At 40.5% G+C, this 26,870-nt stretch overlaps 3 non-coding genes and 2 pseudogenes across 3 annotated transcripts; 1 reads left to right on the plus strand and 4 right to left on the minus strand.

Moving 5' to 3' along the window:
* Positions 1–3,715: 3,715 nt before the first annotated feature.
* On the minus strand, positions 3,716–4,076 carry trnat-agu (transfer RNA threonine (anticodon AGU)). Its single transcript has 2 exons — positions 4,040–4,076; positions 3,716–3,751 (listed from the first exon to the last, which is right to left on the minus strand). It is a non-coding gene; the product is annotated as a tRNA-Thr (tRNA).
* A 9,661-nt stretch (positions 4,077–13,737) lies between these two features.
* Positions 13,738–13,897, minus strand: LOC132898721 (U2 spliceosomal RNA; annotated as a pseudogene).
* A 488-nt stretch (positions 13,898–14,385) lies between these two features.
* On the minus strand, positions 14,386–14,560 carry LOC132898999 (U2 spliceosomal RNA; annotated as a pseudogene).
* Positions 14,561–14,751: 191 nt separating this feature from the next.
* On the minus strand, positions 14,752–14,865 carry LOC132895791 (U5 spliceosomal RNA). Its single transcript, XR_009655834.1, has one exon. It is a non-coding gene; the product is annotated as a U5 spliceosomal RNA (small nuclear RNA).
* A 4,899-nt stretch (positions 14,866–19,764) lies between these two features.
* Positions 19,765–19,928, plus strand: LOC132895708 (U1 spliceosomal RNA). The gene has a single exon (XR_009655812.1). It is a non-coding gene; the product is annotated as a U1 spliceosomal RNA (small nuclear RNA).
* Positions 19,929–26,870: the final 6,942 nt, after the last annotated feature.

Raw genomic sequence — 26,870 nt, forward strand, 5'->3', positions numbered from 1 at the left:
TAATTGACCTAATGAGTTGCAATTTGGTCCTCCAGCTGTTCCTTTTTTGTACCTTTAACTTTTCCAGCCTCTTATTGCCCCTGTCCCAACTTTTTTGAGATGTGTTGCTGTCATGAAATTTCAAATGAGCCAATATTTGGCATGAAATTTCAAAATGTCTCACTTTCGACATTTGATATGTTGTCTATGTTCTATTGTGAATACAATATCAGTTTTTGAGATTTGTAAATTATTGCATTCCGTTTTTATTTACAATTTGTACTTTGTCCCAACTTTTTTGGAATCAGGGTTGTATTTTGAAATGTTTCTTCATCTATGTCTACATGTTTGTATATGTTAAGACACAAGTACAGTCACCAGTTTCTGGTGAATATTGGCAGAACAAGTGAACACAGCTTGACAAGCAGCACAAGAACAAAAAAACTCTAGAGCCTCAGCCTACTCTGCCAGATCACATCACTGACTTCAAGTACTGTTTCCTATCAGGAGAGGGGGCACTGCAGGCATTGTGAGAGGAAGCAGGAAAGGGGAAAGTGCAGAGGGACACAGGCGAGGCTAGCGGCTCCTCCGAATAGACCGGCAGTACCATCTATCATATTTGCCAATGTTCGTTCCATAGACAATAAGATGGACCATGTACACCTTCTGAGAGCCACCCAGTGCGACACGAGAAAATGTGTTTGTATTTTCACAGAAACATGGCTAAATAACACCATCTCGGACTCCGGCATACAGCTAGACTGGCTAATGTGCCACATACAGTAGTTGACTGAGCCTGGGGAGTGGGAGGTAAGACCAAGCAATGCTTGGTGTCGGGATATGATAGTGGTTTCTAAACACTGTTCAGCTCTGGTGGAGTTTATGATCATGAAGTGCTGAGCTTTTTACCTGCTGATGGAATTTACAGCTATTTTGTTAGTAACTGTATACATTCCACCCAGCACTAATAACAGCAACAGAGAGGCAGCACTAAGTGAACTGTACCAAGCTATCAGTGAGCAAGAGCCAGCCCACCCAGATAGATTTCTTATTCTTGCTGGGGATTTTAACTCTGCCAATCCAAAGTCTGTTTTACCCAAGCTACACAAACACGTTGATTTCCCAACAAGAGGAAATAATACACTGGACCTTGTTTTCACTAACAACAAAGGAGCATACAAGGCCGCCCCCCTCCCCCACCTCGGACTCTCTGACCACATCACAGTTATGCTAAAGCCAGCATACAGGCCAAGGGTGAAAATGACCAAATCAGTTCTGAAAGAGATACGTGTGCAGCCAGAGGTGCTACTTCTGCACTTCAGAACTGTTTTGACATTACAGACTGGGACAGTGATGCAGGCAGCCATGTGCAACCAAAACATAGACCTACTAACCCTTCACACACCTTCTTCAGTCCCCTGCCTTCTGGAAAAAGGTACCAGAGCCTCCAAGCTAGCTCCACCAGACTGGCGAACAGCTTTATATACCATGCTGTCGGGATGCTGAATTCTCTCTCTCTCCCCCTATCTCCAAATAACTCAGTCTGTTACTACAATTCATCTGTAGTATTGTAAAGTAATAAAGCACTTGTCACTTTATGACACTTCCTCACCTCAACATCTGCTCACGACTCATCCTGTAAATGGATCATAATACAGTAAATAAATAAATAATTGGTTTGAAAAATGCTTTTTTGCATCTGAATTTTTTTCCAAAAATCACTAAAAGCTTGTCCACCATTATTAGATCACAGCGATTTACAGGCGCTGCACACGTGACGTTATTTGTGCTAGTATCTTATTTTGTTTCCACACGGACTCTAATGTGATTCGCTGCAGTGGCGTGCATTCTTGATACCGAGTCTTTTGAAAAAGACACGAAAGCTCTTCAGATTCATCCTCAATCTTTGTTTTTTTGTTTGAGGATGATTTGGAGCCTATAGCCACAGAGAAAGAGGGTTTTTTTTGGGGGGGGGTCTTGCACTTAGGGTGCAAGAAGTTTCTGGTTCAAATCCTAGATAAGCCTAGATTTTACCTTAAATGCTCGACCTGGACTTCTGGCTACACGGATTTTGCTTGGCTGCGTCGTTCTGAAAGTGCTTGTTTCATGAAAGGTACATCAGAAAATACCTGGTTTTCTGTGTGTGATGTGCTCAAATACACTGTAAAGTTGGCAGATAAATAAAAAAATGCTTCTTTGCGTCTGAATTCTGTTCCAAAAATCACTAAAAGCTTGTCCACCATTATTAGATTGCAGCAACTGACGGGTAGGCGGATTTCACTTGGCTGCATCGTTCTTAAAGTGCTAGTCTAATGAAAGTTACGTCAGAAAACCCCCAGTTTTCTGTGTGTGCTGTGCTCAAGTACACTGTAAAGTTGGCGAATAAATAAAAAATTGGTTTGAAAAATGCTTTTTTGCATCTGAATTCTGTTCCAAAAATCACTAAAAGCTTGTCCGCCATTATTAGATCACAGCGATTGACGGGTAGGCAGCGCTGCACCCGTGACCAGAGATTAAATAGGGCGGAGCCCTCTGGAGCTCAGCTCCGCCTCCTCGCCTCCTCGCCTCCTCCTCCAAGCCAGCAGGAGCTGAGCTCCCTCTGCTTCAGTGTTTATTATAATATTATACTTTTATTCATTTTCATCTATTCTAAAAACACCATCAATATGAGAGTTCATCAATAATGATTTAGACAACAAAAAAAATAAGCTAAAGTGAACTACACCCATCAATTAAAAAAAAAACATTTTCATTGGAATTATCATTGAATGCACATGCGCTGCGGGAATGCGTGACATCACACAGAGTCATCATATGTTTAATGTTAATGTTAATGGACTTCAGCTCGAGAAACTGGCGCCACTGTTTTCTATCAGTCCGTCATACTTTATATTTTATGAGGATTTGTGTTGTACGAAGTTGTAACTATCTGCTTAACACAATGCCTTAGCAAAGTAGACAGAGGTAAGTCATGGTTATTTTGTTTATTTTGTCTTTAGTTGAGAAACTTTCTCAGGCAAAATATAGTAGTGCAGCAGATGACATAAGTAGCGTTAGCTAACACTGACAGACAGGATGCTAGTCGAAAAATTCACGCATCCATTTGCTAAAGTTCAGATCTTTTTGTCTGCAGTCCTGTCATATTTTATCTTCATTTACTAAGTTGTAGCTGTTTTCTGTGTTTTTAGCTTTTAGGTAAATATCAGAAAATTGAGTTCGCTAATTTAATGGATGCCTGCTAACCTGTCTTTGCGCATGGAATGTTAGCAAACTTCCCTCGTGATAGTTTGAACTGGCAGCCTGGACTTTTCCATTGGCTAACACGTTTGACTCCCGATCCAATATTGCTTTGGTCGGCCAAAGTTATGAGGTTGCTGTGGGGCACTGAGACTAGACTAAATAACAAAATTAAATGATTCAGACATCCCTGGTCTCCCGGACGCTCTGGGAGTCTCCCCGGGAGCATGTAGACAGAGACAGGAAAGGCAGGAGAAACTTGATCTAAGTCAAAGTGCTTTGCAGAAATTGCACACCAAAGACACCGTCAGGTCCTCAGTCTTATCCACAGTGATCTCACTGATCTTCAAACTCTCCACATGAGGCCATTCTCACCAGCAGAAAGTGGTCTTCAGGTGATGAGAAATCATGAGCAGCACTTGCTCACCTTCTGGCGTCAGTGGTCTCAATATCCCCTCTTTTATCTGGATCATCTTTCCACCTTCAAAATATCCCTTACAGGCCCCAGTGAGGATTGAACTCACAACCCCTGGTTTACTAGACCAGCATTTCTCAACCTTTTTTCAGTAACAGCACCCTTCAGAAGTATGCAAATTCTCAAGCCACCCCCATATAAAATATATGCAGTCACGCTGACCCCGGCAGTGATGTTGTGACATGGGAAAGGGGGCTGTGAGACAAATTTTGATGATGCGGCGATGATCTGCATTAGTGTAACAATAATTTTTTGGAATTTTAATTCATTTTATTTATTTCAATGTTAGAATAATTTTTTGATGGCACCCCTAATGAAGCCAGACAGCACCCCGGTTGAGAAAGGCTGTACTAGACCAGTGCTCTCACCACTGAGCTATGGAGCCCCTGTGCTGAGCCTCAAAATGGCCCACAGAACCTACTGGAACATCACTCACAACTTTAGTTCCTAACTGCAGTTAGCTTCTGTTTACTATTTGCCTCACAAAAAAGGACACACAGTTTAAATAATGCAGTGTGTCAATCGTAGAGTGGGCTGTGCACTGTACATTCTGGCTACTTTCTCAAGTATTTTTCAAATTTTTACATAAAAAATAGATTTTGACTTAGTTTCTAAGAGCAATGTTTGTTTCCGGAGCATATATCCAAAACTATTCATGATACGGATTTGAAACTTGGTATACATATTAACAAGGTGATGTAGATGTGCCTTTTCATACTAAGAAACTTGAGAAATTTTAATTTTTCATGTTTCCATGGAAACAATATCAGACTGAGTTTCTCAGGTTCGTCTGAGGGGAAGGTTTTGTTTCCGGAGCAGAACTTGAAAACTATGAGTGGTATGGTCTTGAAAGCTAGTATGGCTATCTTTGAGTGGTTTGCCATGATCATATAGTGGTTAGTACTCTGCTTTGTGGCTGCAGCAGCCCTGGTTCAAATCCAGTTCATGGCAAAAAAAGAAGCTATCTGAAGAGGTATAGTTTTGGGTCATTAGTCATTTGCACTGTTAGAGTTGATTTGTTTTTATTTATTTGTTTGTCTTCCATTCAATATTGACACTTTTGCACAGTTTTTATCTTCATTTATCACAATTCTTGATTTTAGCACTATTAATGCACAGTCACATGTACAAAGTGCATATTTAGGTTTTTTTTATTGTTACATTTTTATCTGTATATTGTAAAGTCAGCTTGTTCTTTTTTTAATTCTATTTTATGTTGCACAGTGTGTCTTTTTCTATTCACATGTTTGATAACTTGCTGCTGCAACAAAACAAATATTGATATTTGAACAAATTGATATTTGGTACTGAACTTCAGCTTGGGGTTCTATACTGTGTATACCGTTTTCAGGTCTGTTGCACATCGACTATCTGTTTACCGACTGAATGTATTTATGAAATATATAGGGTGAATTTAGACGCTATTTCAAGAAGCAAAATGCTATTTCAAAATGACAGTTTATCAGAATGCTATTTGAAATACCTGGGGAGAACACTGCTCTTTACTTACTTTTTTCAGGGTTAATTCTTTGTTGAAGTCAGCATTCATAATAAGTGTCCTATTCCTTCAATTGCTTGTATTCTGATATAAGCGAGAGCGAGGGGATACGTAAGTGAGCAGTAGCTCACAGTTGATATTGTTTTGTAATTCATTTATTCAAATCATCATAAATATGTATCATGATTTATCATTGCAATATATCATTACATGCTGAGTAAATATTATCATAAATAATGTTACACATGCAAACATTCGTATAAAAGCACACCCATTTGATCTATATAGTAGGCCTTTAAAAGCAGGTGACTGGGAATATCGTGTGCTGGATATTGGATATACACGTGTGGAGTGTAACGAGAGAAGAGCAGGGTTCACTGACTCCACAGCCACACTGGGGGCGAGCCTCTCATCGATCTCCTTCAGCTTGTCAGCAAACAGCTGTCTGTCCTCTGTGGCAATGATGGACTCTACAGGTGTGCCCAAAGCTTCACACGCCACATGCTGCAGTATGCCAATCTGAAACAGCACCACTCCTACCACAGGACCAATCTTAGCAGAACAAATCCCGGCTCCAGGAACATCTGTTGAAAATCTGGGCAATTTGATAGATAATAATTATTTTTCAATGTTCCTTGCAGCAGTGGAAGAAAAAGAAATTGTTGATATTGTTGGGAAATGTATGAACAAAAAAATCTACCGACTGTGATGACATTGAAAAATGTTATTGATGGAATATCCAAGCCATTCACATATCTCATTATCTCTAGCCGCTCCATCCTTCTACAGGGTCGCAGGCAAGCTGGAGCCCATCCCAGCTGACTACGGGCGAAAGGCGGGGTACACCCTGGACAAGTCGCCAGGTCATCACAGGGCTGACACATAGACACAGACAACCATTCACACTCAGATTCACACCTACGGTCAATTTAGAGTCACCAGTTAACCTAACCTGCATGTCTTTGGACTGTGGGGGAAACCGGAGCACCCGGAGAAAACCCACGCGGACATGGGGAGAACATGCAAACTCCACACAGAAAGGCCCTCGCCGGCCCCGGGGCTCGAACCCAGGACCTTCTTGCTGTGAGGCGACAGCGCTAACCACTACACCACCGTGCCACCCCCATTCACACATATATATATATATATATATATATATGCAATTTGTCATTTCTAACTGGTACATTTCCAAACAGAATGAAAACAGCAAAAGTCATTCCTCTGTACAAAACTGGGAGCAAACACCACTTCACAAACTACAGACCTGTCTCACTACTTCTGCAATTCTCCAAAATTCTCGAAAAACTTTTCAATAACCGATTGGATAAATTTATTGACAAACATAAACTACTTAGTGACAGTCAGTATGGATTTAGAGCACATAGATCAACATCACTGGCTTTAATAGAATTAGTTGAAGAAATCACCAATTCCATAGAGCAGAAAAAACATGCAGTTGGAATATTCATTGATTTAAAGAAAGCATTTGATACAATAAATCATGACATATTAATGAAAAAACCTGGAACGATATGGCATCAGGGGTGTAGTTTTAAACTGGGTTAAAAGCTATTTAAGTAACAGGAGACAGTTTGTGAAGCTGGGAGATTGCGCTTCCTCATGTTTGGACATAACTTGTGGTGTTCCCCAGGGGTCAGTGTTAGGACCAAAGTTTTTTATACTATATATCAACAACATATGTAGTGTATCTAAAGTAATGAAGCTTGTCTTGTTTGCTGACGATACAAATATCCTCTTTTCTGGTGATAATTTAATGGAACTATTGCAGGAGATCACAACAGAAATAAGTAAATTAATAACATGGTTCAACAGTAACAAATTATCATTAAACTTGAACAAATACAAAGTAATATTATTTGGTAACAACAAAACAAACACACAAATAAATATTCAAATAGTTGGGCTTATTATAGAAAGAGTTAAGGAAATCAAATTTCTTGGAACAACTATTGATGAAAAACTTAGCTGGAAACCACATATAAAAAACATACAATCCAAAGTATCAAGAAGTATTGCAATATTCAACAAAGTCAGACAGTTTCTAGATCACAATTCACTCCGGATTCTTTACTGTTCCCTGGTTTCACCTTATTTAGTTTATTTATTTAGAACGCCGAGACCGGAAGCTTTCTTTTTCTCTCCTCCTGTGTAAAGTCCACAAGCGGAGGCCATCCACATCTGATCTGCTTTAATATCAACAGATCTTCATTTAAGGTACGTGAATCTTTTCATCATGGCACACCTTCAGCCTGTTCAGTGTGCTGAGTGCAGGATGTTTAGTCATTCTTCCTCCGTCACTAGCGATAGCTCTATTAGCTTTACTTGTGATGAGTGCAGATTAGTTAGCTCTCTGACGGAGAAGATTACAGTGCTAGAAGCGCGTGTCCAGGCTTTAGAGCAGGTTAGTGAGCGTGAGAACAGTGTAGTTTCTGTTAGGGAAAGTCTGGACGCCCTAGGTGGAGTTAGCAATCCCCCAACTCCGGCATTAGAGCCCTTACAGCGGGGCGAATGGGTGACGGCTCGGCGGAATAAGCGTAGAGCCAAAGCTACCGCTGAGGCTCGCCCACGGGAGCACCACTCCTCTCCGCGTCACGTGTTGAACAGGTTTGCTCTCCTTAGTGATGCACCCACTGAGAAACCTGAAAGAGCTCTGGTTATAGGGGACTCTATCATACGGCACGTGAAATTAGCTCAGCCTTTAGGGGCACCAGCAGCTTTAGTCAGGTGTATACCGGGAGCCAGGGCGCCGGACATAGCAGGTAATCTTAGGGTCCTAGGCAAGCACAGGTTCTCAAAGATAGTTATCCATGCAGGAGCTAATGATATACGCCTTCGTCAGTCTGAGGTTACTAAGAGTAACTTTGTAGAGGTGTTTAAATTAGCGAAGGCGATATCCGATGCTGTAGTATGCTCTGGCCCCATCCCAATGCGGCGTGGCGATGTAGCTTACAGCAGGTTATGGTCGCTGAACTGCTGGCTGTCCAGGTGGTGCTCTGAAAACAGTGTGGGCTTTATAGATAATTGGGCTAATTTTGAGGGCACTGCTGGCCTGTTAGGGCGGGACGGTATCCATCCCACTCGGGAAGGTGCTGCTCTCATTTCCTGCAGCATAGGTCATAGTCTCAGAAGAGGCCTAGTTAATTTCTGACAATCCAGAGCCAAGGCCAGGGAGCAGACGAACAGGCTAAACTGACTGTCTGCTAGCTGCACAGAGTCGTCACTCAGGGTCCACTACATCGAGACTGTGTCTGTTCCCCAAGCTCAACAAAAAGGTAGAAATAGAGAGTTTGTTCCAGTAACCTAATCGATATAAAATTAGATCATACTGACTGTACAGCTGCTGCCAGCACCTTTGATCTAAAGGTGGGGCTATTAAATATTAGATCTCTTACATCTAAAGCGCTAATGGTTAATGAACTCATTACTGATCAGGAGTTTAATGTACTGTGTTTAACAGAAACATGGATTAAGCCAAATGAATATATAGCATTAAATGAAGCGAGTCCTCCTGGATACAGTTATATACACCAGCCTCGTCTAACTGGCAGAGGAGGAGGCGTCGCGGTTATTTATAACGATTATCTAGGTGTAACACACAAACCTGGTTATAAATTTAATACATTTGAAGTTCTTCATACTCATATAATGTATGTAGCCTCGAAAAATAAGTCTACCCAGTTAATTCCATTGCTTATTATTTACAGGCCCCCGGGGCCATATTCTGAGTTTCTTTCTGAATTTGCAGATTTTATCTCAGATCTGGTTATTTCCTTAGACAAAGCTTTAGTTGTTGGAGATTTTAATATTCACTTCGATAACCCAGAAGACCCTTTAAAAACAGCGTTTGTGTCCATCTTAGATTCAGTCGGGATTAAGCAGAATGTCATAGGACCGACCCATAATGGTGGTCACACCCTTGATCTAATACTAACATTCAGATTAAACGTAGACAATATAGTCATACTTCCACAGTCTGAAGTTATCTCAGATCATTGTCTCATCTCATTCAAAATATGTCTGAGTAATAATATATGCACCTCACCACGCTACTGTATTAAACGTACTTTCACGTCAACTACTGCACAGAGCTTTATAAATGATCTCCCAGAGCTGTCAACTTTGATTGGGTCACTGTCAGCCCCTGCAGAACTTGATCAGGCAACTGAATGCTTAGAGTCAACATTCCGCCATACTTTAGATAATGTAGCTCCTCTAAAAAGGAAAATGGTCAGAGACAAAAAATTAGCACCCTGGTATAATGATGACACTCACACATTAAAACAGACCACTCGAAAATTGGAACGTAAATGGCGTCAAACAAAATTGGTAGTGTTCAAATTAGCTTGGAAGGAGAGCTTCCTGAAGTATAGAAAAGCTCTTAGTGCTGCGAGATCAACATATTTCTCCTCCCTAATAGAAGATAACAAAAATAATCCTAGATTCCTATTTAATACTGTAGCAAAATTAACCAGGAATAAGTCCACTATCAACACATGCACACCTGCAGTATGTAGTAGCAACGACTTCATGAATTTTTTTAATGACAAAATTGAGAATATCTGACAAAAAATTCAGACTACTAATTTGGGGTTAGACAGTGGGGGTGACCTTGTGGTTAGCAATATAACTGTATCAGATCATCAGTTAGAATGTTTTACTCCCCTAAAAGAAACTGAATTACTTTCATTAATCTCTACATCAAAAGCCTCAACTTGTGTACTAGATCCCTTACCGACACATCTATTCAAACAGATAATGCCTGGAGTAATTGAACCGCTTCTAAAAATAATAAATTCTTCTCTTATGATTGGCTATGTACCCAAATCCTTTAAACTAGCAGTTATCAAACCCCTGATTAAAAAACCTGACCTTGATCCCTGTCAGCTGTCCAATTATCGGCCAATATCAAACCTCCCCTTTATCTCCAAGATCCTTGAAAAAGCTGTGGCACAGCAGTTATGCTCATATTTACATAGGAATAACATCCATGAAATGCATCAGTCAGGATTTAGACCTCATCATAGCACAGAGACAGCACTGGTTAAAGTAGTAAACGACCTACTGTTGGCGTCTGATCAGGGCTGTGTCTCGCTACTTGTGTTGCTTGACCTTAGTGCAGCATTTGATACCATTGATCATTCCATTCTTCTGGATAGACTAGAAAATGTTGTGGGAGTTAAGGGAATGGCCCTCTCGTGGCTCAGGTCTTATCTAACTGATTGTTATCAGTATGTTGATATAAATGGTGATGTTTCTAGACGTACCGAGGTAAAGTTTGGTGTTCCACAAGGTTCTGTCTTGGGTCCACTGCTTTTTTCTCTATATATGTTACCTCTGGGCGATATTATTCGTAAACGTATTAGTTTCCACTGTTATGCTGATGACACACAGTTGTATGTCTCTGCAAAACCTGATGAGAGACACCAGCTTAATAGAATTGAGGAATGTGTTAAGGACATTAGACACTGGATGCTTATTAATTTCCTTCTGCTTAACTCTGACAAGACTGAAGTACTTGTACTAGGACCACATACAGCTAGAAGTAAGTTTTCTGATTACACAGTAACTCTGGATGGCCTTTCTGTTTCTTCACGTGCAGCAGTAAAAGACCTCGGAGTGATTATTGACCCCAGTCTTTCATTCGAAACTCACATTGATAACATCACCCAGATAGCTTTCTTTCATCTCAGAAATATTGCAAGGATAAGAAATTTAATGTCATTGCATGATGCAGAAAAAACTAGTCCATGCTTTCGTTACCTCCAGGTTGGATTATTGTAATGCCTTACTGTCTGGATGTTCCAATAAGTGCATAAACAAGCTCCAGTTAGTTCAAAATGCAGCAGCAAGAGTCCTTACTAGAACTAGAAAATATGACCACATCACGCCTGTCTTATCCACACTGCATTGGCTCCCAATCAAATTTTGTATTGATTATAAAATACTACTATTGACCTTTAAAGCACTAAATGGTCTCGCACCACAGTACCTGAGTGAACTTCTGCTCCTCTATGACCCGCCACGCCTACTTAGATCAAAAGGTGCAGGCTATCTGCTGGTACCTCGTATAGTGAAGGCTACATCAGGGGGCAGAGCCTTTTCTTACAAAGCCCCACTGTTATGGAACAGCCTTCCAAGTAATGTTCGGGAATCAGACACAGTCTCAGCATTTAAGTCTAGGCTGAAAACATATCTGTTTAGTCAAGCCTTTTGTTAATGGTGTTTATGAGGTAAAGGAGTAGATCTGGAGGGTCCTCAGACACAGAGTGTTTTGGTAAACTGGGATGTATGGATGCTGTCAGTCCCCACTCGCTTGCTCACTCGAGTTTGTTGACGGTGTAGTGGCTGGCTGCTTTATGTCCCGGGGCTCCCTCATGCCTGTGTTACCTTCTGGCTCTCTCCTTTTAGTTATGCTGTCATAGTTAGTTGCCGGAGTCCCTGCTTGTACTCGGTGCAATATGTATACTGCTCCTACTTATTCAGGTGACATTGGGCATACCTAACCACCTGTGTTTTCTTTCCCTCCCCCCACCCCAAATCTGTCCCTCTGAGTTACATGGAGTCAACAGAAAATCTTTTGGTGGAGAGGGTGGAGACCTCGACTGGCTATCGTAGCCTGCAGGGAATCGGCCATCAGACATTCTGTCGCATGTCCCAGACCCGGTGAAATGTAACTGAATTGTCTTGGCCAGCCCTAAGGGTCCCATCTGCATCTCATCATTGCTGAGGAGTGTGCTCCCATCACCCAATCAAGCATCCAGCCAGAGCAGGTCATGATATATTTTACCATATTAACATGCCATTGTTGTGTGTTATGCCTGATGCAAAGACTCTCGTTTCTGCGAGCCTACCACACAGATTTAATACTTGTCATTTTTAGGGCATACCTAACAACGTGTTTTCTTTCTCTCTCTCTCTCCCCCCCAATCTGTCCCTCTGAGTTACATGTTGATCCTGGGATTGAGATGCTGGCCTCTTCTGCCCCTCGGACCTGCTTGATCCATCCTGGTGCCCTGTGTCTGGTCGGAGTTTTATCGCACCGCTCCTGTGAAGGACGGCCCCATGAGGACAGTTGAGGGTTATACCTGTTAAAATTATAGTCAGGCTGTCTGTTGTTGCCCAAATGAGGATGGGTTCCCTTTTGAGTCTGGTTCCTCTTGAGGTTTCTTCCTCATGTCGTCTGAGGGAGTTTTTCCTTGCCACCATCGCCACAGGCTTGCTCATTGGGGATAGATTAGGGATAAAATTAGCTCATGTTTTAAGTCATTCAAATTCTGTAAAGCTGCTTTGCGACAATGTTTATTGTTAAAAGCGCTATACAAATAAATTTGATTTGATTTGATTATTTAAGTTACTGTGCAGAGGTATGGGGCAATAATTACAAAAATAAAATACATTCATTATTCATTCTCCAAAAAAGAGCAATAAGGATTATACACAAGGCTGGTTATCGGGATCATACAAATACATTATTCTTACAGTCAGAAATACTGAAATTTGCAGATCTGGTGGACAATCAAACAGCACAAATATTATTCAAAGCAAACAATAATCAACTACCACATAATATTCAAAAACTGTTCACTGAAAGAGATGGGAGTTATAATTTAAGGGGTTTATTTAAATTTAAAAATTATAGGGCGCGCACAACCAAGAAAAGTTTTTGTATTTCTGTTTGTGGGGTAAAGCGGTGGAACAGTTTAAATGAGGAGCTCAAGGGATGTCCAGACATGAAGCGGTTTAAAAAGATGTACAAAAATTTGATTTTCACAAGGTATAAGGATGAAGGGGATTAATCATAACTGGCTGTTTATTGTGTAAAGTTTCTTTTTTGAGTCTTCATCTATTTGTTTTGTTTTTATTTTGTTCTCCATTGTGAGTGTGGTATTTGTAGTAAACTTGTGTGTAGACATATGAATATACACATATAATTAATTAATTATATGATATATTCAAAGAGAATTGATATCTGAATAGTTGAAGTAACAAGTAATATACAGTATATATATATATATATATATATATAAATAAGGAAGCTCGATAATCAATTTATATTGACTAAAGTAGAGGGGTGGGATTAAATAAGTTTTTACTTCAGCCCACTCCTTAAACTCAAAACTGCTTAGTGCATCCTTATTTGTATTTTTGTCTTGTTTTCTTTTGCTTTGATTTTGATATATTATTATTACCTATATTATTTAAGGTTTATTTTCTAATTTAGTGGCTTTTTACGTGTTCTTGTTTTTTCTTCAATCAGAAATATTGGTAGGGACACGCCCACACCGCCCACACCCAATTCTACACCTGTGTTGTTGAGCATGGAGAAAACCAGAAAATAGGGAAAAAGTTAGGGCAGGCAAAATAAAGATTTTTTTTCTTTCTTTTTTAAAATAAGGTAACCATTCCTAAATCTACTACCATATGAGCGTCTCAAATAAAATAAATTCCTATTTTAATTCTCTACTCTAAAAAAAAAAACAACTTCATTTAAAGAGTATGAAATAAGAATAAAAATCATTTTTTTTTTAGTAAAGGCACTATTCCTGAAGATACTATAACACCAAGTTGATAAGCAAACCCCTCTTTTAAAGAAACCTGTGTGTTATAATACTTTCATAGCACATCAGATATTAAATTGATAAGAATAGATACTACGCTTGAGCTTAACCAAAAGACCGAAGAGCAATAACTTACTGCAGTCAATGGTTTTAAATATACCACGTCTACATATTAAAATCCAGAAAGGTAAACACAGCTAGCTCCACCTCCAACAGCTGGATCCTTTTGAAGAGAGACATGATCGCCTTGTAGAGTGTATGTGGCGATGCTTCCATGCAAAAAGATCAATAGTTCTAACACTTGATAACCAAAAATATTCAGCTCTGACAAAGCCGACAAAAATACGTTGAACTCGTTAACATTTCTCTCCCATACCGCCCACACCCAATTCTACACCTGTGTTGTTGAGCATGGAGAAAACCAGAAAATAGGGAAAAAGTTAGGGCAGGCAAAATATATTTTTCTTTCTTTTTTAAAATAAGATAACCATTCCTAAATCTACTATAACACCATATGAGAGTACAGAATAAAAGGACCAAATTCCTATTTTTATTCTCTACTCTAAAAAACCCATTCATCTATTTCATTTAAAAAGTGTGTCAAATAAGAAAAAAAAATTTTCTAAAACAAAAATAGAGATACTGCAATACCAGGTTGGTATAAGGGGCCGAAAGAGCAAACCCCTATCCCAGCTCCTTGCTCTAAAAAAAAAATCCGCTTGATATAACGCGCTCGTTTAGAGAACAAACCAGATATTAAATTGATTAGAATAAATACAGATGCAGAGAAATAGTAACTCACTGCAGCTAATGGCTTTAAATATACCACTTCCACATATTAAAATCCAGAAAGGTAAACACAGCTAGACTCCGCCCCCAACAGCTGGATCCTTTTGAAGAGAGATATCGCCTTTTGGGGCGTGTAGGAGATGCTTTAATGCAAAAAGATCAATAGTTCTAACATTTGTTGACTAAAAATGTTCAGCTCTGCCAGAGCAAAACCTACAAAAATATGCCGAACTCATTAACGTTTATTTCCACAGAAATCTTTAGTAAAAGGCAAAAGACTTATGCGTTAATAAAAAGAAACCTGAGCTGCACTTAACACTGGATCAGGTTAGTGACACTGAATTGGAGGTGCAGAAAGCTGGTATAGGGTAAGGTGGCCTAGGCCAATCTCTTACACCTTTACAGCTTTAGTAGCCATTGCACACAGGCAGAGAAATGTCTGACCAACGAGCTTTTTTGAAAGAAAGAAAGAAAGAAAGAAAGATAAGCAAGCGGGGTGGGGGGTGTTGACAGGGGCGCCACCAGAAATTTTGGGCCCCATGAAAGTTTAGAGTTTTGGCCCCCTCAACTTTGCCCACCTTCGTCACAATTGCACTATTGTCATTATTTGACTTTTGATAGCCCATGGATCTTAAGTTTGTGACTTTGTTATTACATTTTGTGTATTAACCTACCAGGGACTAGATGAAAACTGGTCAGTGACTAATTCTGGTGCATTTACAATCACAAATGAAAATTCAAGATTTTGCCACATGCCTTTTTGTGCTAGGACAATTGGTAGTGAAATGTGTGATGTGACTGCTAATAAATCATAGAACACATAACCATGTCAAACACTTGACTGGTGTCCGTTATTAGCAACACTTTAATCTAGCAAACTGTATATGGCGCTTGCTCATTAAAAACTTCAATCCTAAAGCATTTATGGGTTGTATTGCTGCTTACCTCCTTCTCCAAAGGGGGGTTCAGTGGTTTGGTAGGGCGGAGGTTCCCCTGAGGCTGAATCTGTGCATATTTAGGGCACCCCATTAGTTATGAAACTGGTTATTAGCACCAGCATAACATAATATTTCATCTTGTTTATCACACAAGTCAGTTCAGTTATTAAAATGGAAAAAAAGTCACTGTACAAACTGTAAAAGTGTTCTCTTGATAGGCTAATCCAACCACGTTCATACTGTTCATTTACCATTCGCTAATATTTTGAACACACATGTGAGCGATAGCTACCTTTCTTTGGGAAAAACTGAGTGACCAGTTGCCTGCCTCTCCGGTCCCTCTCAGCTTTCAGCTGCCTTTCTTTACGTTTTTGACAGCCACTCTTCATATTTAGCGATCATAGACTGTACGCACTCCACTGCTGGCTGGCTGGCTGCGGCACTGCGACACAGCAGCAAGTAGCGTTGCACTGATCAGCACACAGATTTAACGCATCGCGCTTCTACCAGAACTGGACCGTACCATTTCGCAAAAGGGGGAGGGTTAAATGACAATATGTTGAAGAACTCAAGAAATAGACAACCTTGTTCAATTAGCTCATTTTACCAGATGGAATATTGTATTGTTGTTATTTCAAAAGTCTTATTAAAATCATTAAAAGCATATTATCAGCCCCTTAAAGGGCCCCATGGCAGTGCTGGGCCCCTAGAATTGTTCAAACCTTTCCCCCCCTGGCGGCGCCCATGGGTGTTGAACTTTGAAAAGGAACAGTTGAGTGCTGTGTGATCTGTCCAATATCACGGATGTAGCCTATAAATTAAATATGAAAACATCAGCTGGAGTTTGATTATTGACAGGAATGCTGTTGACCACAAATAAATGAGGGTTATTGCGTCATCCTTGTTAGTATAGTGGACAGTATCTCTGCCTGTCACGTGGAAAACCATGGTTTGATTCCCTGACAGGGAGACTTTAAAAATTAATTAACTTGGGCAGCAGGGGGATGGAGTGGTTCACACTGTCGCCTCACAGCAAGAAGGTTCTGGGTTTGAGCCCAGCGGCTGGTGGGGGCCTTTCTGTGTGGAGTTTGCGTGTTCTCCCTGTGTCAGCTCTGGTTAACCCCACAGTTCAAAGACATGTAGTTCAGTTAACATGGGGTGGTGTTGGGTGGAAGTGCCCTTGAGCATATATAAAATGTTTGTGTGTGTATATGAATGGCCACATTTTGTGTCAATTAAATCTTATTAATAGTAACAGATCTAGATAAATCCAGTGACTATAGACCATTCTTTAATATGCCTAAAGTCAATGTTAATGTCAGTTATGACTATTACTATAAATTGCCAATGGTAGACCCTCTGATGATGTTCTTCTAATAATATTCTATTTCTAAGTCTAGTAAAAGTCAGAAAAAAAAAGGTTTTCTGTGTTTGTAGCTTTTAGGTAAATATCAGAAAATTGAGTTAGCTAATTTAATGGATGCCCGCTAACCTATCTTTGCGCATGGAGCATTAGCAAACCTCCCTCGTGATAGTGAGAACTGGCAGCCTGGATTTTTCCATTGGCTCGCCGCTCGACCCCCAATCCAATGTTGCTTTGGGTGGCCAAAGTTATGAGGTTGCTGTGGGGTACTAAGACTAGACTAAATAACAAAATTAAATTAAAGCCGCAAGCGGCCTCGACGGGCCCTCGCGCCAGCGGCCAAGGGGGGCGGGGGCATGTGTCCCCGCGAAATACTTTCCACAGCGTCCTCGGCAAGAGACATTACTCCCACAATGGCGACAAAGGACAGAATCGGACACATGGCAACAATAGGGTCTCGCACTGTACGGTGCTCGGGGCCTAATAATAATTGCGAAAGTGCACAAAATTTGGCGTATATGTCAGGTGAGCTATGAAGAGTTTGCGTATGAAGTTTGATGACAATTGAGTAAATAGAAGATGAGATATAGATTTTTGAAGAATAAATTTTTTGGTTTTTCCCATGTCAGTAGGTGGCGCAATGCTGTACATGAGCGATTATGAGTTGGAGAAATAAGTGTGTACAACAGCAACGTACTATCACAAGGTAGTGGTGTGAAGGAAAAGCATTATGGAATTATTTCCCAAAAACCCGTCTTGGAGCAATTGCGTCAGCCAAAAACAGCGCCCCCCATGGACGAAAATTCCCAAAAAGTGGTATACATGACATGGGAGGTAGTAAGAGGGTGGCCGTGAAGTTTGACCAAATTTGAGGAAAGATTGGATTTGTTGCCCAAAAATAGCGCCCCCAGTGGCGAAAGTGCACAAAATTTGGCGTATATGTCAGGTGAGCTATGAAGAGTTTGCGTATGAAGTTTGATGACAATTGAGTAAATAGAAGATGAGATATAGATTTTTGACGAATAAATTTTTTGGTTTTTCCCATGTCAGTAGGTGGCGCTATGCTGTACATGAGCGATTATGAGTAGGAAAAATAAGTGTCTACAACAGCAACGTACTATCACAAGGTAGTGGTGTGAAGGAAAAGCATCATGCAATTATTAACCAAAAACCCGTTTTGGAGCAATTGCGTCGGCCAAAAACAGCGCCCCCCATGGACGAAAATTTCCAAAATGTGGTATACATGACATGGGAGGTAGAAAGAGGGTGGCCATGAAGTTTGACCAAGTTTGAGGAAAGATTGGAATTTTTGCCCAAAAATAGCGCCCCCAGTGGCGAAATATCACAGAAATTGGGTAACATGTCAGAAGCCCAATGAGTGATTTGCTTGTGAAGTATGAGCAGTTTTGAGCAATCAGAAGATTTGTTATGAATTTTTAAGCATGTAAAATTTTGCATCAAAAATTGATTGATGTATAACTTCTGAACGGTTAATCCTACGTGAAACGTATTTAGTAACTTTTGTCAGCCATGTCTGTAGATGATGTGTATCAATTTTGGTGACATTCCTATGAACGGTCTAGGAGGAGTTGCGCCGTCTTCGTGGCCATGCATTTCGCACAAAAGTGAAATTACCTCACTTCCTGTTGGGCGTGGCTAATGCATTGGCATTACATTTTTGTCCGGCTTAGTGAGATACATATGCCTACCAAATGGCATGCCACTATTACAAACCACATGGCACCCAGGCACCTTAATGCGGGAGGCCAAAATCACAACGACTTAGGGGGCGCTATAGAGGCCCTGAGCCCCGGCCAAGTTTGGGCTTCTGGTTCTGAGTAGCGGTGGCAATTCTCGGAACTAGCGCCAAATTTCGTGCGTTTTCGCCCATGGCAAGTGCCCCGAAAATGGCCCAACAGCGGAGAAAAATAAAGAAGAAGAAGAAGACGGAAAAAGAAGAAGAAGAAGAAGAAGACGGAAGAATAATAATAGTGAACTCTTACAAGAACAATAGGGCCTTTGCCCATAGGGCTCGGGCCCTAATGATTCAGACATCCCTAGTCTCCTGGACGCTCTGGGAGTCTCCCCAGGAGCATGTAGACAGAGACAGGAAAGGCAGGAGAAACTTGATCTAAGTCTTATTTGGAAAGTTGTAAATTAAATTGTAATGAATGGCTATTGCTGATATGTGGTTTGATGTTGTGACATGTAAGTAAGTTTAGCAAACAATTGATTTGATTGATGTAGATTTATGGTGTGAGATGTAAAAAACTATTGTTAATATGTGAATTGATGGTGTGAGATGTAAACAAGTAATGCAAATAATAGTGCAGATTGATGAGATGTAAATAACTATTGCTAATATGTGAATTGGTGGTGTATATTGTGAATAAGTTTTACAAATTACAGTGTAGATTGATGGTGAAACATAGGCTTAATAAGTTACCAATATGTGCATTGATGTGAGATATAAATAACTAGGCCATAAGCTGATAAAATATGTATTAAACCGATGGTGCGATAAATAAAAATGTTTTGAGAGATATTGACCACTGTGAGTGAAGAAGGGCTCCCCCTCCTTACAAAAGCCAATTTAACCACTGTCTGAACAAATGGATTTTTGACCAAAATGCTCTGAACGGATCAAACTTTGGTGCCCGAACCAGAACGGAACCCATTCCCTGTTGGTGGAAAAGGGTGACGTGTCGGTTGGTGCAAAGTCTTGTCGGGTCCATATCTTGTCTGACCAGTAGAGGGAGCGCACATGAAATCACCACCAGTGTCTTGTGCTGACTTGGAAGAGGAGGGGCCAAAAATTATGCAAAACCCTGCTCGGACGCTTTGCCTGCCCTCACGGAGCGGCCTACACCCTTGCAGGGTTACATCTCAGCCAGGCAAAGAAGCTCATACTTACCTGGTAGGGGCAACACCATGATCAAGAAGGTGGTTTGCCCAAAGTGAGGCCTAGCCATTGTACTCTGGCTGTGCTGACCTTTATGAATTCCTCAAATGCAGGAATCTCAACTGCATAATTTCTGGTAGTGGGGGACTGCGTTTGTGCTCTCCCCTTTTACCTAATTCTGTGGGAGTCAAAGATAGAGCTGTTTGTCTTTCTGAATTTTTTCTTTTCTTAGTGTTCAGATGTTTTATATCAAGAGCTACTAGCTGCTTTAAATCTTTGAGGAGCTGGAAGGGTTATGCTCTTAAGGGTAACATGTGGAAAATAACTCTCTGGTTCTGTGTATTGCTGTGTTTCTGAGCACTAGAAAACAGGTTTTGTTCAGGCTTCTTTTATCCTTAGCACCCAGCTAGGGTTTCCACGGGTTTTGAGCAGAAAATGGTTGTTGAGGATGCACCATTGATGGAGGGAATTTCACCGGGGTCGTGCAGACCTTTGCGAATTCCTCAAATGCGGGAATATCGACTGCATAATTTCTGAAAGTGGGGGAATGCGTTCCTGCTCTCTTCTCTTTCCCATAACCCTGACAGAGTCAAAAATAGAGCTGGTGGCTTTTCTATCTATCTATCTCCTTCCTTCCTTCTTTCCCCTCCCCTGATGTTGTGCTCTGGAGTGCAAGTTGCACGATGTGTTTGAAGTCTTATGAAGACAAGTGGGCTCAGGGACCAAAGTGCAACATGTGGAGAAAATGTAGCTGGCTCTGCATGTTGCTGTTATTTTCACTCTGCTCACACGGCTTTCCGACCACCAGGGAACGCGTTCTTGAACGGGTTTAGGTCAGGCTTCTGGGAACCTTGGCATGAGCAAGGGTCTCGATCAGGGGCGTCACTAGGAATTAAGCTTTACTGGGGCACTGCACCCCCCCCCTCCCCAACACACACACAAAATGCCCCCCCGCACAATGCACCTTAACATTCCTGTCCCCAACCTATGCAAAGTGGATAATTCTCATGCTCTTGTGGATGAAGTTATGCGAGGAATAGGTCAACTAGACGGAAAACACATCCCAGTCCCCAAAAAAATTATTGTTGGCATTTGGGCTTTTAATGCATGCTGATGCTAAATGTGTCACCTCAACTCTCACGATTCACGAACTTAGCTAGTTAGTTATGACTGACTAGCACATAGCCTACAACCTTAATCTTACCTCTCTCACCCTCCTCCTCATCTGTCACTGTTTCCCTGCCCCTGTCTCTGCTTCGTGAGAAGAATTGTCTGATATCCATCTGGAAAAGTAATTTAATATCGTTTAATTCAATGTAGTTTAATGGGTTTGTTAGAATATGGTTTGCTTAGTTTTGTTGCAAAAACTTCGCGCTACCTTAACTCATCCAGAGCCCGTTCTCTGACTCATCCAAAGAGTAGACTCATCTCTCCAGTAGGCTAAATGGACTCATGGCATGCCGCATGCACACTATGTTTACAGTGAGAATCTCCCAGACCAATCAGAAAATTAGTTAGAAAGAAGAGGCGATAGAAGTTTGAAACACACTCTGTCCTACAACTTACAGTAGATAAATGATCTGCCAAAGAAACTAGTTTGTTACAAAAATCTTTCAACATTTTCTTACTGGGGCACAGCTGATTTTTACTGGGGCACGTGCCCCAGTAAAAAAAGGCCTAGTGATGCCCTTGGTCTCCATGAGTTTTCAACAGAAATTTGTCATCAAGAATGCGTCATCGACAGAAGGCATTGCACAGTGCACAGCAGAAGTAAACAGTAGTCCGGAGATGGTGGATCGCATTGCTTGCCCGCAAGCTTTGCTCTGTTATTTCTTCCCTGGTGGTCAGAAAGCCGTGCGAGCAGAACAAAAACACCAGCAACATGCGGAGCCAGCTACATTTTCTCCACACGCTGCGCTTTGGTGCCTGAGCCTCCTTGTCTTCATAAGACTTGCAGACATAGCAGATATTTGCTTTCTTCCAAAATACGAGCACAGACCAACTAGTAATCATAAGAAGATGTAGAAACTTATCCTAAACTAAAAACACGCCCTCTGATGTCGTCACGGTTCGCACCAGGAAAAAAACAAAAAACAAAACGGCTATCCGGAAGGGGACCGACTTTTCAGGTTCCGAACCCAGAAATTAAATTGGGCGGAGCCCTCTGGAGCTCAGCTCCGCCTCCTCGCCTCGGCAGTACAGCCAGCAGGAGCTGAGCTCCCTCTGCTTCAGTGTTTATTATAATATAATACTTTTATTCATTTTCATCTATTCTAAAAACACCATCAATATGAGAGTTCATCAATAATGATTTAGACAACAAAAAATAAGCTAAAATGAATTGCACCCATCAATTTAAAAAAAAAAACATTTTCATTGGACTTATCATTGAATGCGCATGCGCTGCGAGAATGCGTGACATCACACAGCATCATCATACGTTTAATGTTAACGTTAATGAACTTCAGCTCGAGAAATTGGCACCACTGTTTTCTATCAGTCCGTCATACTTTATATTTTATGAGGATTTGTGTCGTATGAAGTTGTAACTATCTGCTAAACACGATGCCTTAGCAAAGTAGACAGAGGTAAGTCGTGGTTCTTTTGTTTATTTTGTCTTTAGTTGAGAAACTTTCTCAGGCAAAATATACTAGTGCAGCAGATGACATAAGTAGCGTTAGCTAACACTGACAGACAGGATGCTAGTTGAAAAATTCATGCATCCATTTGCTGAAGTTCCGATCTTTTTGTCTGTAGTTCTGTCATATTTTATCTTCATTTACTAAGTTGTAGCTGTTTTCTGTGTTTTTAGCTTTTAGGTAAATATCAGAAAATTGAGTTAGCTAATTTAATGGATGCCTTCAACGGTCGACCTGAACTGCTGGCGACATGGATTTCTCTTGGCTGCATCGTTCTGAAAGTGCTTGTTTCATGAAAGGTACATCAGAAAATACCGTACCTGGTTTTCTGTGTGTGCTGTGCTCAATTACACTGTAAAGTTTGCGAATAAAGAAAAAATTGGTTCAAAAAATGCTTTTTTGCATCTGAATCCTGTTCCAAAAATCACTAAAAGCTTGCCCGCCATTATTAGATCACAGCAATTTGCAGCTTGGCGGCGCTGCACGCTTGATGTTATTTGCACCAGTACCTTCTTTTGTTTCCACACGGACTCTAATATTCTCCTCAGTGGCATGAATTCTTGATACCGATTCTTTTGAAAGAGACACGAAAGCGCTTCAAATTCGTCCTCAATCTTTGTTTTTTTGTTTGAGGATGATTTGGAGCCAATAGCTGAGCAAGCAGACTCAAAAGAGAACCCATCCTCATCTGGGTCACACCAGATAGTGAGATTATAAAGAAGTTCCCTTCTATAACTTTGTGCCACATTATCAAAATTTGCAACAGACCCCTTGCACTGGTGTCACACTTACATTAGCAACCGTTACTGCCATTATCCTGGGGGACAAGCGAACTTTGTTTACATACTGAAGGCAAGCAATATTGAAGATGTCAGATGTCTGCAGTTCGAAGAAAGCTACCACTAGAAAAGCTTTACTACCAGATTGCTTGGATAATCTAAGTCAGAGAGAAGCAAAGGATAGATACAGACAGAAGTTAGCTTATTTATGGTTATGATGTGTGCAAAATTGCTCAAAATTATTGGAGTGACGATGTCCATTTTTGGCCTAGGTTTACCTACATGGATGTTGGAATGTACCTTCTCACTGCATTTTTTCTGTTTTAATAATTAAAAAAAAAAACTTATCGTTTACAGAAAGAGAAGGGCAGGGAGGATTGAGAATCCATCAGCTGTGGTTTGTTTACACCCGATATGAAAACTGGTAGCGTCCTAGCCAACAAAAGTAAGATTCAGAGACAGTTTCACAAACTCTTTATAGGCTCTAGTGAGAATTGAGCTCACAACCCCTGGTTTACTAGACTAGTGCTCTCACCACTGTGAACTATGGAGCCTTAACTCTTTTGCAGCTCCTGAAGATTGGGGCAACAGCAGAACCTTGAAGACCCTGCACTGAGCCCCAAAACAGCCCCCAGAAACTGCTGTAAAGTCACTCACAAATTTAGTTCCTAGCTGCAGTTAGCTTCTGTATACTATTTGTCTCGCAAAAATTGGACACGCATTTTAAATAATGCAGTGTGTCAATCGTAGAGTGGGCTGTGGGCTGTGGATTCTGGCTACTTTCTCATCTGAGCTAACAAAAACACTGGACAGGCCAAGACCTCAAGAGACAAACCATAAGCACCATGAGTGACCTCACCACACTGTCCTGCACATATACTGGATCAGTTTGGCGTGTCCACTGGTATTGACAAAAGCCTGGATCAAGACCAGATTTTCTGATGCTGATTGATGAAGTTACTGAAAGTGTCACCAAGGCTCAACCGCCTCGTTCACAATTTTCCATAAAACTTGATAAAACGAGTAAGAAAGTGGATCTGCTCATCTCCCCTGCTGCAGTGACAGACTCTGCACTGTACTACTGCGCTCTGGGCCCCACAGTGACAGGAAACCCAACTACACTGTACAAAAAGCACTACACATGACTGGAACAGAGTCGTGCTTTTCTCACAAGATGGAGCTATTTATATGTTCACATGCACATTCTAACTGCCTGTATGTCAATTCGCTTTCGGATGATCAATCATCATTTTTGTCCTGATTATAAACTGTTAATGTTTAATTTGGACTTAGACCTAAATACTAATCCTCACATCTAACTTCTTAAAAATACTAATGATTCGTTAAAACTTTACTTGTGTTTTTTTATTATTATTTACTTCATTAACAATAATTATGTGCAAAATATATTCATGGCCACCAAAGCCTGTAAAATTATTCTCAAAGTTGTAGCACAATAATGATCCACTGAAAGCCTCGCAGTGTTTCTCACACACAGGTGAAACTTGCATGCTCCAGATATACTGATGATGCCCCAAGGATAATTTTTTCTGATTTAAAAAAAAATAACATTTTATTTATTAATTGATTCTGCAGAAATGTCTTCATTCTTTTTTGTTGGTGGATATAAGAAAAAGAGAGCTGAGAGAGAGAGAGGAGGGGCAGAGCAACAGCAACACTAACTGAGAGAAGAAACTGGTAAAGATTCTCCTTTCCTCTTCATGTTTGGATGTTAATTATCCATTAATTTGTTAATTCTGTGCACTTTGTGGCTATGGTACAAGAGAACAAAGACTACAGTTATGTTGCTAAAAACAATAACACAGACTTATCAATGATCTGGGGTGGGTTTCCTGATAACGTTGCACTTTAGAGCTAAAGAGCAAATTTCAAGACGTTCTTAAGCAACGAACATTGTCTCTGTATGTGGTTTTCCTGAACTCACTCGTAAGAAGGAATCTTAAGCGCAACTTTGTCCAGAGCGTCTTTGCAATGCGCATCCTCGCAATAGGCATTAGTAACTGCTAAAGGTATTTGTACTGTAGTTGCTAAAGGCATTATCATAGTTACTAAATCCAGTCGATGAGGTCAGATGGTATTTGTTTTTAATAAAAAAAAACAATGAAATATAAAGTGTCAAAATATGTTTATATATTGTATTGTTGTTAAGCATTACATATATAATGTGGGAATGAATAATTGAAACTTTTTACATTTTTGGACAATAATTTGTTTTTTAATTCCAAGCATTTTTTTAATTAAATGAGCAAACATTCACATAAAATTATGAACAAATAACAAGTTAAATAGTTCAGTAAAATGTTTTTCCTGTGCCTGCTCATTTCATTGTTACCCAGTCAAGAGCTTAATGTCCCTTATACACTGGCCTGCAGCTGAGTGATGTTTGGCATATGAAGGAGGTACAGTATCGATCCCATCACCTCCCCAGACCGCAGTGCCGCTTCCCAGATTGCAGGCAGCCAGATTACAGCTGGCCGAGAGCGTCAGTGCACCCGGGAGCTGATCAGCATTGAGAAGGAGTGGCTCCAGTTACTCCGAGACCTGTATGAGTGGCACCATCAGGAGCGGATGGGCCTTAAACAGGCAAAACTAGACCTGCTGGTCAGAGAAGTGGAGCTTCAGAGTGGATTCGTGGAGTCATGATTATTTCAACTGTTATTCACAGTGCCAAGTTTGCAATGGTCTCCCATATATAAACACACACACACACACACAGACAATGTTACAGGTGCAGAAATTTGACACTAAATGAGATAATCACTTGGCTAATGGAATTAAATTTGATTAAAATGTGGTGATATCAATGTGATATTACAATATTCATACATAATTCCATAACTCATTGAAATATAGTCATAATGTTTTGCATATATTTATTTAATAAATAACTTGATGTACATGCAATGTACAAGAAAAATAATTTCACACCAGCAGCATATTCAGGGTATCATTAGGGTATTTTAGGATTGTTGTACAATAATTATCTGCTGAAATCTTGTTTATTGGTGTTTATTCCCCATCGGCGATATCTACTGATGAACTGCCAAGGATATTTTGACTTGTTTAAAAAATATATACATTTTACTAACCCATTGTGTGTAAACCTTTTTCCACACGTTGTTTAAGTCCTGTTCGGAAAAATTTATTTCAGAGAAACTGGCAGAGGTGCTTGTGCCTCAAGTTGTGACAAAAAAAGTCTTCTTTTGTGAAGCTCCAAAAACTCTGAAATAAAATGAAGATAATTCCTGTGACTCACTCAGTGTGTTCAGGAAAAGGTTCCAGATCCACTGTGCACTTAGTAAAGATAAAGGGATGTGTGTAGGTGGAGATATTCAGTTCTGGATGTGTGCTGTTTTTTTTAAAATAATGCTGGTTAAGAGTCAAATCATGATCATCCATCAATTTTATGGATAAAATCATCATGAACTACAATTGCGATGGGAAAAAAATCAGATGCTTTGGGTTGATCAGCAGCAGGACTTGTTCTGTGTTGTACTGGTGACTCAGTTCACTGTCACTGATGCTGTGAAGTGATGATCTGTGTAACGTTCTGCTACAACAGCTGCACTTCCTGGGTGTGGCCTTCTAGAGACACATGTTCCCTCATGTGTAAACCTTGTTTCAACCTCAGCTTCAGCACATACAGCACTATTATACAGAATCCTCACAGA

Source organism: Neoarius graeffei, chromosome 1 (assembly GCF_027579695.1).
Source record: "Neoarius graeffei isolate fNeoGra1 chromosome 1, fNeoGra1.pri, whole genome shotgun sequence".
Classification (NCBI taxonomy): Eukaryota; Metazoa; Chordata; class Actinopteri; order Siluriformes; family Ariidae; genus Neoarius; species Neoarius graeffei.